At 42.8% G+C, this 12,263-nt stretch overlaps 1 protein-coding gene and 1 pseudogene across 27 annotated transcripts in view; one reads left to right on the forward strand and one right to left on the reverse strand.

The window, feature by feature from the left end:
• The window catches only part of R3HDM2 (R3H domain containing 2), a 157,168-nt gene that overhangs the window by 113,469 nt on the left and 31,436 nt on the right, over positions 1-12,263 (reverse strand). The window contains exon 2 of one of the 27 annotated variants that reach the window (XM_067009593.1): positions 4,611-4,801. The exons of 22 other annotated variants lie outside the window; for them this stretch is intronic. The gene's annotated coding sequence lies outside the window, so the exon portion shown is untranslated. Of the gene's footprint in view, positions 1-4,610; positions 4,802-12,263 lie in introns of those variants that run through there. 4 more of the 27 variants (XM_067009602.1, XM_067009587.1, XM_067009579.1 and 1 more) reach the window with 4 other exon arrangements.
• LOC131766189 (putative hydrolase RBBP9 pseudogene) lies at positions 4,222-4,781 on the forward strand (annotated as a pseudogene).

Genomic DNA, 12,263 nt, shown 5'->3' on the forward strand with positions numbered 1-12,263 from the left:
ACTATTCATTTGGCTCCTTTCCCCTCTGTTGATCCCCTCTACTTATAAGCAGTTCCTGGTCCACTTTCTAATACAAACAAATCATCCAGTCTTACTCCTTGAAATTCTTCAGCTGTTTTTTACCCATTATCCTTCCACACAAGACAAATCTAGAAACTGAGCTAGCAGATCTAGAATATCTCTTGGTAGATGCAAAGCAAAAGTAGAGAGACCAGAGACAGAATTTTCTTCTATGAGTAGAAATAAGTATTGCAAACACATAATTTAATATCTCCTCACTCCAACTGCAATATTTAATATTATTGCTCTTATGGGACTCTGAGGGCTGGCTGCTGCTTAATCCACTTTAGCAACCCAGAGTGCTGAGTGCCACCACCGGAACCCTTAATATGCGCAAGCCAGCCTGTGTTCTTGGAAGCCCTCAAAAACCTAAACCCCACTGGGCTCTACACAGTGAGGAGTATCCCTAACTTATAATTTTGTCTTACAACTCTATCCTGTGGATATCACATCAGAAGTCCACCTTCCCAATATCTTACACAGATTTCTATGAAAAAGCTCTTCTAGTTTTTTTATGGCCCCTTCCTCCCAGGGTTTTGGCATTAGAGACGTATGGTAGTTTGGTTAGGATTGGGAGGCATGACCAAAGGATATTGCGCTTCCCCTTTTCACTGCCAATCTTGGTCCTGAAACATGGCTGCATGGTGAACTTTTTCCCCAGGAAATGCCTTGTTCTCCCTCATGCAAAGAAATTACTGGTTGGGTTGCCTTTCCCTACAGGCCCTCAAGTCATGCCCAGATGTGTGGGATTTTTTTTTTTTTTTTTTTTTTTTTTTTGCCGTACGCGGCCCTCTCACTGTTGTGGCCTCTCCCGTGGCGGAGCACAGGCTCCGGACATGCAGGCTCAGTGGGCATGGCTCACGAGCCCAGCTGCTCCGCGGCATGTGGGATCTTCCCAAACCGGGGCACGAACCCATGTCCCCTGCATCGGCAGGCGTACTCTCAACCACTGCGCCACCAGGGAAGCCCCCCGTGTGGGATTTTTAAGTGAGCAGGGTAGGTTCAGGCTGAGAGCCTTGCCACACCAAAAAGTCACTCTCCAGGTCTGAGTCAGAGAATCAAGAACAACATAATTCAAAGCACACACTAGTACTTATTGCTATAATAGTTTTCTTGCCCTATCTGTAATCTTATCAAAATTAAAAGTGAAATACTTTCTGAAAGAAGTTGAATTCCCTTCTGCCTTCCATCCTCTTTTACCTCCATATAATTGCAGTTTTTAAATAAAATGCAATAGCCTCTTAACTAATCATTCTACTTCTGCTCTGGGCATCCTGCTATCTGTTCTCCCCAGAAAAATCAAGAGTGATTTTTTTTAAAATTGAAGTATAGTTGATTTACAATGTTATGTTATGAGTGATCTTTTTAACATGTAATTCCGATTACTTGCTCAACCAGCTTCCTTCCACCAGTGGCTTCCCATCATCCCAAGCAAGGTCTACAGAGCCTCATAAAATCTGGCCCCTGCCTACTCTTGAACATACCAAAACACATACTTCCCACAAGTCCTTTGTATTTGTTTTTCCTCCTGCCCAGAACAGTTGTCTTTCATCAGGAAATGCTGGTTCTGCCTCCCTTCAATTAAGAGTTCATATGTCAATATGAAGAGGTCTGACCACCCAATCTGAAGTATCCCCTTCTCCCTTACTCTCAAATCACATCATCATATCAATTTTCTTCATAGCACTATACTCTGTAATTATTTATTTGAAAACTGTCTATCTTCTCAAACAAGAATGTAAGCTCTTTGAGGGCAGAAATCTTGTCTGTCTTGTTCATATATGCCTCCAATGCCAAATAGTGTCTGACACATAATAAGCACTGTAACAGTTTTCTAATTGTTTGCTTCATTCACAAAGCCAAGTACTACCTCTAAGGTGTTAGGTTTTTAAAAACTTATTTCTAGGGACTTCCCTGGTGGTGCAGTGGTTAAGAATCCCCCTACCAACATAGGGGACAAGGGTTTGATCCCTGGCCCAGGAAGATCCCACATGCCGTGGAGCAACTAAGCCCGTGTACCACAACTAATGAGCCTGAGCACTAGAGCCACAACTACTGCGCCCATGTGCTGCAACTACTTAAACCCGTATGCCTAGAGGCCATGCTCCGCAACAAGAGAAGCCACCACAATGAGAAGCCTGCACACCACAACAAAGAGTAGCCCCCACTCTCCGCAACTAGAGAAAGCCTGCGCGCAGCAACGAAGACCCAATGCAGCCAAAAAACAAATAAACAAAACCAAAAAACTTATTTCTACAGCCAATAAAATGGCCAGGCTTCAAAACCCTATGTTCTCTTCCTCATTCTAACAATCTGCCTTGTATTCTCAGAAAGCTCCCTTCCTTTCTCTGAAGGTAAAATTTGCCCTCAGAAAATTAAGATGTCAATCTTATCTGGCAAGACTGTTCTCTAGGTCTGTGGGTTTCAGATCCAATGTTCTCAGGCAGCAGCAATTACCAAAACTCTGGCTACTAGTATTGCACTGAGGAGTGCCTCACGTACCAGAGCCACCAGGCTAATCTGACGAAGCTGCAAACACCTGTGAGAGTACCATAGTTAATAAGAGTTCTGTGAGGCACTCTCAATGCCTTAAAGATAACCTCACAGGAGTAGGAAGATTTAGTTCAGTCATCTGACTAGTTGCACATTCTACAAAGCCTTAATAATGACCCTGTCACCAGAAAAACAAATACTTTGTCCTAGCCTTCTAATCAACTGCATTTAGCAACCAACATCCATCTTTTGCAATAAAATGCCACCTCTGAGTTCCTATTCCTATCAAATTATCACTGGTTTGAGCAATAGATAAATCAGAAACTACAGTTAACAAATCTACTTGTCTGGCACCCAAGACAATTAAACTTACTTAGAGACACAGAATAGCCTCTAGTCATCTGGAGACAAGTTTTAAGATGCTAATAACTTTAACACTTCGGCACATCAAAATGGCTATAATGTGAAAAACAGCCACATGCCACTTCCAATGGTGCACCTATACTGAAAGTGACCTTCCCCCTCCAAAATAAATAATGTTAAAGTCAGCTGAATCTTGAAGAATGACTGACTTTTCTCTAAAATAAGGGCTATGACAGCTACCTTAAGAGAGGCACAATAAACTCAGGGCAAAGGGCTCATTGTGCTGACGTTGTCACCTCATCTAGGACTTGAGCTGATTCATCCTGATGGGCTGATAGGTCACTAAGATCTGCACCTTGCCCAAGATTCTTATTTACTTCACATATAAAAATACTGTCTACTGGGCTTCCCTGGTGGCGCAGTGGTTGAGAATCCACCTGCCGATACAGGAGACACGGGTTCGTGCCCTGGTCCGGGAAGATCCCACATGCCGCGGAGCGACTAAGCCCGTGAGCCATGGCCGCTAGGCCTGCGCGTCCGGAGCCTGTGCTCCGCAACGGGAGAGGCCACACAGTGAGAGGCCCGCATACCACAAAAAAAAAAAAAAAAAAAAAAATACTGTCTACTAAAGACAACTGCAATCCAGACACCTTCTCCTGATAGGGAGGCTTTCCCTTCCTGACTTCACTGAGCACCTTAGAAAAAAAAGTTGTCATTTTGGGCCCACTTTAGTAACTGTGGATGACTAACAAGGCATTGAAGGGCCAGGAAGAGAGCCCATAAAAGGACCAGAACGGGGCTTCCCTGGTGGCGCAGTGGTTTAGAGTCCACCTGCCGATGCAGGGGACACGGGTTCGTGCCCTGATCCGGGAAGATCCCACATGCCACAGAGTGGCTGGGCCTGTGAGCCATGGCCACTGAGCCTGCGCATCCGGCGCCTGCGCTCCGCAAAGGGAGAGAACACAACAGTGAGAGGCCCACATTAAGTCTCAGCAATTATAAAAAAAAGAAAAAAAAAAAAGGATTTAAAAAAAAAAGACCAAAATCACCTGTAGAAGAAACTAATCTCTCCAGCATTAACAGATGTTTGGTACTATAAACGTAAGTTGAAAAGCAGCCGCAAAGTCAAGACCTGAAAACATCTATCTGGTCCTTGGCCACACCAAGAAATCACAGTAGACATCCTTTACAAGTAAGCTGTGTTCTAACATGAATTTCAAGAAGAAAGACAAGGAGAGGCAATTTTTTAAAATCCACAAACTATCCCCTTAATTTAAAAGGAAGGAAGGGAGGTTGGCTGCACTCATGGTGGCGCCCTGCAAGGGGGTGTGATTGTCCCTGGGAACAGGGGTGGGGATGGGGCCACCCACGGCTGGTACAGCTGGGTGAAGAGGGGGCTGGAGCAGATACCTGGTTTCCAGTGTTTGGCTAAAAACATGCCTGACCCAATCACAGCTTGAGAGAGCATCTGGCTGCCCTTCATGCAGACAGAGCTGCACTGTGACAAGGAGACCATCATCATAGGCCACAGTTCCAGGGCCACTGCAGCCATGAGGTATGCAGAGACCCACCGGGTGTGTGCTATTGTGTTAGTGTCTGCGTACACGTCTGACCTGGGGGATGACAATGAACGGGCAAGCGGATACTTCAGCCGCCCCTGGCAGTGGGAGAAGATCAAAGCCAACTGCCCTCACATTGTGCAGTTTGGCTCCACCGACGATCCTTTACTTCCTTGGAAGGAACAAGAAGTGGCCAACAGGTTGGAAGCCAAATTGTACAGATTCACTGACCGTGGCCATTTCCAGAGCACAGAGTTTCATGAACTGGTTAGTGTGGTCAAGTCCATGCTGGAAGTGCCAGGATAGCCAGGGTGGTTCCTGCTGTTCTGCGTAACAACATGGGAGTAGGGCAACGATCAGATTATTAATAGATGACAATCTATTATCAGATGAATAGCGGGCATGCAAACCAGATCAAATTAAGGTCTAAAAAACACACAAGTTTCAATGTTCAAACTAAATTACAAACAGTACTTTCATTTTCCATAGAATCTACATCTCCTCAAATTACTCTGACCTAAAACAGTATTTTTCCCATTTGATAAGGGACATGAGACAGCTTAACCACCCTTACCTATCCGAAGTGAATAAGACAGAAATGAAACCCAGGTTTCCTGATCCCTAGTCCAGATTAAAACTAAACAGGTTTCATGTTATGCTGTAGGAGTTGCAGCATAACACATCCTTAAACCTGTTGAGAGAGTGACACACAAGGAGGCTGAGGCAGGGGTCTGCAGGGTCAGGCAGGGATCGGTCTAAGACCAGACTGGCAAGGATTAGGGCAACGGGGAGAACTCCTGCTGGGTCCTGTCTGGATTGTTGCCATGTGGGAATTTGGCAAGGCACTGCCAGTTTTCTGATTTTCAAGGAAAGAAATTCATACACTTTTGTATTTAGGGACCATAAATGTATGTGTATATAATCCACATGTACATGAATTACGTTCAGTCCACAGACATATGGGTTATGTTAGTTGGCAACTACAGCGTAAATAAAAAATCTGCAAACACGGCAAGACACAAAGTCCAAGCCATCCATGTATGATCTCTACTTAAGTATTCACTTAGCCAGTGCTTTAGAGCTTGAGAAAAGCCTGAGAAATAGACATGACGTCAAAGGATGAAATCATGGGAACAGTCTGGATTTTGTTACAGTCTTAAATATTTTAAAAAATGATCTTTCCATATGTCAAATTTTGTTCTGTAAAGTGTTCTATCTTTTAATTTCCATGGTCCTTTAGATCTCTTTCAGCATCATTCCATGATTTTTCTTCTAATCATACTCCCTAAAAAAAACCCTTTTTCATTTTTCAACGTTTTTTGGCTATTATGATCCCCAAGTAACATCTCAAAACAATTTCCAGTGAATTCACACCTGATATTTGCTGCAATAATGTGAATTCCCACACTGTTCATACTTAACGAAAATTCAAAGCCATCATTTGAACCTGAAAAGGCTTTTGATTTCTAAATGTGCTCAAAAAATGTCAGGAGAGATTCTCTAAATTTTTAGCAGCAATTATCTTAGGGGATGGGAATTTTGGTAGTTATGGTGTGGTGGATGTCTCCTTTTTACATTATACACCTGGGGGTTATCTGAGTTTGTGCACTGTGTCTTTTATAATTAAAAATAAAGATAAAAAACAGTTTATTTGACAAGTTAGTGAAAAGCAAAGTAGATAAATCCATTGAATACTTTTCCTAGAGAAGCTGTTTAGCACTGATTTGACCAAGCCTATAAATCAAAGCTTGGTTCTATTTGAATTATTTGGAAGTAGTCATTGTTCTATGTATTCTCTGCCTTGTTTTCTGAAGTCCTTTCTTAAAAAAATTTACAAACTTATACAAATAACAGTTCATAATACTTTATTGTCCTCTTCCTCTGTAGAAAAAAACAAATATATACAATTGAGAAATAAAAAATAAAAATAAAAATAAATAAAAGGAAGGAAGGGAGGGAGGGGACGGAAGGAGGCAGAAAGAGAGAAACAGGAGAGAAAAAAGAAAGGAACAAGGAAGCGTAATGCCCAGTGTTGTAGATTAAACATGGCCACAGATTATTTGCAGCAATTCCCATCAAGAAGTGGAGCTGGGACTTCCCTGGTAGTCCAGTGGCTAAGACTCCATGCTCCCAATGCAGGGGACCCGGGTTCGATCCCTGGTCAGGGAACTACATCCCACATGCCGCAACTAAAAGATCCCACATGCCGCAAAGACGGTCCCGCGAGGGCAACGAAGATCGCATGTGCCGTGAGTAAGACCCGGGGCAGCCAAATAAATAAATAAATATTTAAAAAAAAAAAAAAAAAAAAAAGAAGTGGAGCTCATTTCCCCTCGTTGTCTCAAAGACAATGCTGAGCAAAAAGACACAAAGCATATCACTATATCCTATTAACATGAAATTCAAAAACAGATAAAACTAACATATGGTAATAGAAGTCAAAAGAGTGATTATCTTTTTTAAAATTTATTTATTTATTATTATTATTATTATTATTTTTGGCTGCATTGGGTCTGTTGCTGTGCACGGGCTTTCTCTTTGGGGGCTACTCTTCATTGTGGTGTGCGGGATTCTCATTGCGGTACCTTCTCTTGTTGTGGAGCACGGGCTCTAGGCACGTGGGCTTCAGTACCTGTGGTGCGTGGGCTCAGTAGTTGTGGCTCACAGGCTCTAGAGCACAGGCTCAGTAGTTGTGGCACATGGGCTTAGCTGCTCGGCGGCATGTGGGATCTTCCCAGACCAGGGCTCAAACCTGCGTCCCCTGCACTGGCAGGCAGATTCTTAACCACTGTGCCACCAGGGAAGTCCCCAGTGATTATCTTTCTTTCTTTTTTTTTTTTTTTGCAGTACTTGGGCTTCTCACTGCCGTGGCCTCTCCATTGCGGAGCACAGGCTCTAGACACGCTGGCCCAGCGGCCATGGCTCACAGACCCAGCCACTCCGCGGCATGTGGGATCTTCCCAGTCCAGGGCATGAACCCGTGTTTCCTGCATTGGCAGGCGGACTCTCAACCACTGCGCCACCAGGGAAGCCCTCCAGTGATTATCTTTGAAGTCATTTTTGCAAAAGAGATTCTAGAGCATATTCAGTGTTTCCAGAGAAAACTGTCTATACAAGGCTATTTGAGGGGACAGCTTATAACTGATATGGTGATGGAAGCAGCTAATTGTGCTCCTGCCCATCCAGCCAAACAGATGCTGCTAGGCTTACCTCTACTTTAGGAAGGACATGCTCTAACCCCTGCACTGGTTTGTACAGCCTGGCCCTCTGTGGCTGCATGACCAAGTCAGTGCCTTAGTTTGGAACCTCATCATTTTCCACTGCACTTACCACAAAACACACTGTGACAAGGGTGATCTTTGAAAAATACAAATGTGACGGCATCACTCTCCCACACCCATACCATACACACACACCCCTCCTCCTCCTTAAAATCCTTCAAAGACTCCCCAGTGCCTATAAATTCTGCACTCCCTATCAGGGTACTTAAGTTCGTTTATAATCTAGTCCCTGATTACCTTTCTCTCTCTCTCTCTCTCTCTCTCTCTCTCTCTCTCTCTCTCTCTCTCTCTCTCTCTCTCTCTCTCTATATATATATATATATATATATATATATATATATATCTCCTGAGTTCCATAACAAATTACTTATAGTTGAACTAGAAAGCACCTCATCTCAGTATCTCTGGGTATAGAGTTGACCCTTGGACAATGAGAAGGTTAAGGACGTCAACCCTCCCCACAGTTGAAAATCCGAGTATAACTTATAATCAGCCTTCATTATCCGCAGTTCCCCCTGTATCGGGGATTCCACAGATTCGACCAACCACAGATCATGTAACACTGTAGTATTTACTATTGAAAAACCTCCATGTTGTTCAAGGCTCAACTATGTAATGCATCCTCTATCTAAAACAGCAGTTCTCAAAATGTGGTCTCAGGAGGTCTATGAAGTGAAAGTATTTTCATAAGAACAAGATGTTATCTGCCTGTTTCACAATGGTGATAAAAGCAATATAGGTATAACTGCTAGTGCCTTAGCACAAATCAAGGCAGGGGCATCAAACTATACTAGTAATATCATCTTCTCCACCACTCCACATTTGGAGTTTAAAAAGGAAAATATAAATTTTACTTGTGAATATCCTTGATAAACCAGTAAAATTTAATAATTTTATTAAATTTCCAACTTTGAGTCTTTTTAATATTCTAAGCATCAAAATGGGAAGTATAAAGCACTTCTCTCACTTTATAATAATCATACAATAATTGTCTCAAGGAAAAGCAACTGAGCTACAAGCTGAACTAGCTGCTTTTTTCATGGAATACTATTATTTCTTTTTTTAAAATTAATTTTTATCAGAGTATGATTGTTTACAATGTTGTTACTATTATGTAAGTAAACAACTGACAGGCAAACTATGGTTATTCAGACTTGGGTATGTACAATATTTTCAAGAAAATGAACAAAGTGAGCCTATGACTTCAAAGAAAACAAATGAAAGTATTTGTTGCAAATGATAAAACTCAAACTTTAGCTAAAGTCAGAATTTTGAAAACATGTATCCCCTATGAGCTTGATGGCTTCTCAATACTTTAAGACTGTCCTGATGAAATGGTAGTGGTATTAATGAATGTGATTTTTAAAAACTGTATAATTAACTGTATCAAACACCTGGAAGAGCTGAATAACCAAATGAACCAATATTTTCCAAATTGATTAAATCATGATGTTTCAAAATCATACATGGGTAAAAGATCCATTCAACGTACTAGACAAATGAATTTTAATGTCACCAAGTACAAAAGTTCATTAATATGGTTTCATATTAATGAAACCATACAATTAACCTACATTGCAACTAACCTTTAAGAAACTACCACTTGTTGAGTTTGGGTATAATATCAAAGAATACCCACAATTACCTAAATAAGATATTAAAATACTTCTGTCTTTTTCAACTATATATCTCCGAGGCTGGATTTTCTTCATATACGTCAACCAAAATGACATATTGCAAAAGACTGAATGCAGACGGAGATACAAGAATACAGCTATCTTCCAACAAGCTAGACATCAGAGACTTGTAAAAACATAAAACAATGTCCCTCCTTCTTCTCACTAAATCTCTTCTGTTTTGAAATTTAATTTTTTCACAACGGTGAGGTACCACCTCACACCAGTCAGAATGGCCATCATTAAACAGTCTACAGGGACTTCTCTGGTGGTGCGGTGATTAAAAATCCCCCTGCCAGGGCTTCCCTGGTGGCGCAGTGGTTGAGAATCCGCCTGCGGATGCAGGGGACGTGGGTTGGTGCCCAGGTCCAGGAAGATCCCACATGCCGTGGAGCGGCTGGGCCCGTGAGCCATGGCCGCTGAGCCTGCGCGTCCGGAGACTGTGCTCCGCAACGGGAGAGGCCACAACAGGGAGAGGCCCACGTACCGCAAAAAAAAATCCCCCTGCCAATGCAGGGGACACGGGTTCGATCCCTGGTCTAGGAAGATCCCACATGCCGCGGAGCAACTAAGCCCGTGAGCCACAACTACTGAGCCTGAGCTCTAGAGCCCGCAAGCCACAACTACTAAGCCCACGTGCCACGACTACTGAAGCCTGTGGGCCAAGAGCCCGTGCTCTGCAACAAGAGAAGCTACTGCAATGAGAAGTGTGCATACCGCAACAAAGAATAGCCCAGGCTCACCACAACCAGGGAAAGCCCACGTGCAGGAATGAAGACCCAACGCAGCCAAAAATTAAAATTAATTAATTAATTAATTAAAAGATTTTTTTTTTTTAAGTCTACAAATAACGGGACTTCCCTGGTGGTCCAGTGGTTAAGAATCTGCCTCCAGGGCTTCCCTGGTGGCGCAGTGGTTGAGAGTCCGCCTGCTGATGCAGGGGACACGGGTTCGTGCCCCGGTCCGGGAAGATCCCACATGCTGCGGATCAGCTGGGCCCGTGAGCCATGGCCACTGAGCCTGTGCGTCCGGGCCTGTGCCCCGCAATGGGAGAAGCCACAACAGTGAGAGGCCCGCATACTGGAAGAAAAAAAAAAAAAAAAAGAATCTGCCTCCCAATGCAGGGGATGCAATTTTGATCCCTGATCAGGGAACTAATATCCCACATGCTGCAGAGCAACGAAGCCCGTGTGCCACAACTACTGAGCACATGGGCCACAACTAGAGAGAAGCCCACACACTGAAATGAGGAGCCTGTGCACTGCCGTGAAGGGTTCCACATGCCACGACGAAGATCCCGTGTACTACAACTAAGACCCAACGCAGCCAAAAATAAAATAAATAATTTTTAAAAGTCTACAAGTAACAAACGCTGCCGCATGTCGCAACTACTAAGCCCACACACCACAACTACTGAAGCCCACATGCCTAGAGCCCATGCTCTGCAACAAAAGAAACCACCACAATGAGAAGCCCATGCACTGCAACAGAGTAGCCCCCGCTCACTGCAACTAGAGAAAGCCTGCGCGTGAGGCAACAAAGACCCAGGGCAGCTATAAATAAATGAATGAATGAATGAATAAATTAATTAATTAATTAAAATAAAATTTAAGTTAAAAAAAAATGCTGGAGAGGGTGTGGAGAAAAGGAAATCCTTCTATCCTGTTGGTGGGACTGTAAATTGGTACAGCCACTACAGAAAACAGTATGGAGGTGCCTCATAAAACTAAAAATAGAGTTGCATTATGATCTAGCAATTCCATTCCTGGGCATATGTCTGGGAGAAACTATAATCCAAAAATATACATGCACCCCTATATTTATAGCAGCATCATTTACAATAGTCAAGACATGAAAACAACTTAAATGTGCAGTGACAGATGAGTGGATAAAGAAGATGTGGCACATATATACATATATGTATATATATATATATATATATACACACACAAATACACATACACACACAAATGGAATACTACTCAGCCATTAAAAAAAGAATGAAAATGTGCCCTTTGCAGCAACATAGATGGACCTAGAGATTATCGTACTAAGTGAAGTACAAATACCATAAGATATCACTGGTATGTGGAATCTAAAATATGACACAATGAACTTATCTACAAAACAGAAATAGACTCATAGAGAACAGACTTGTTGTTGCCAAGGTGGGCGAGAGATGGACTGGGAGTCTGGGATTAACAGACGCAAACTATTATATATATATATATAATGGATAAACAACAGGGGGTCCTAGTGTACAGTACAGGGAACTATATTCAATATCCTGTAATAAACCATAATAGAAAAAATATGAAAAAGTATATATGTGTGTGTGTATATAACTGAGTCATTTTGCTGTACAGCAGAAATTAATACAACATTGTAAATCAACTATACTTCAATAAATTTTTTTACATATTAGTTTTTTCAGGACTTCCTTGGTGGTCCAGTGGTAAAGAGTCCACCTTCCAATGCAGGGGATGTGGGTTCAATCCCTGGTTGGGGAACTAGGATCCCACATGCCACAGGGCAACTAAGCCTGTGTACCACAACTACTGAGCTCACAAGCCTCAACTAGAGAACCCGTGTGCCACAAACTATCAGCGCCCACGTGCTCTGGACCCCACGTGCCACAACTACAGAGCCCATGTACCCTGGAGCCTGTGCACCACAACTAGAAGAGAAGATCGCATGCCACAACTAGAAGAGAAGACTGCACGCCACAACTAGAGAGAAGCCCACGCACTGCAATGAAAGATCACACATGCCTCAACAAAGATCCCGTGTCCCCCAACTAAGACCCGACACAACCATAAATAAATAAGAAA

Source organism: Kogia breviceps, chromosome 12 (genome assembly GCF_026419965.1).
Source record: "Kogia breviceps isolate mKogBre1 chromosome 12, mKogBre1 haplotype 1, whole genome shotgun sequence".
Classification (NCBI taxonomy): Eukaryota; Metazoa; Chordata; class Mammalia; order Artiodactyla; family Physeteridae; genus Kogia; species Kogia breviceps.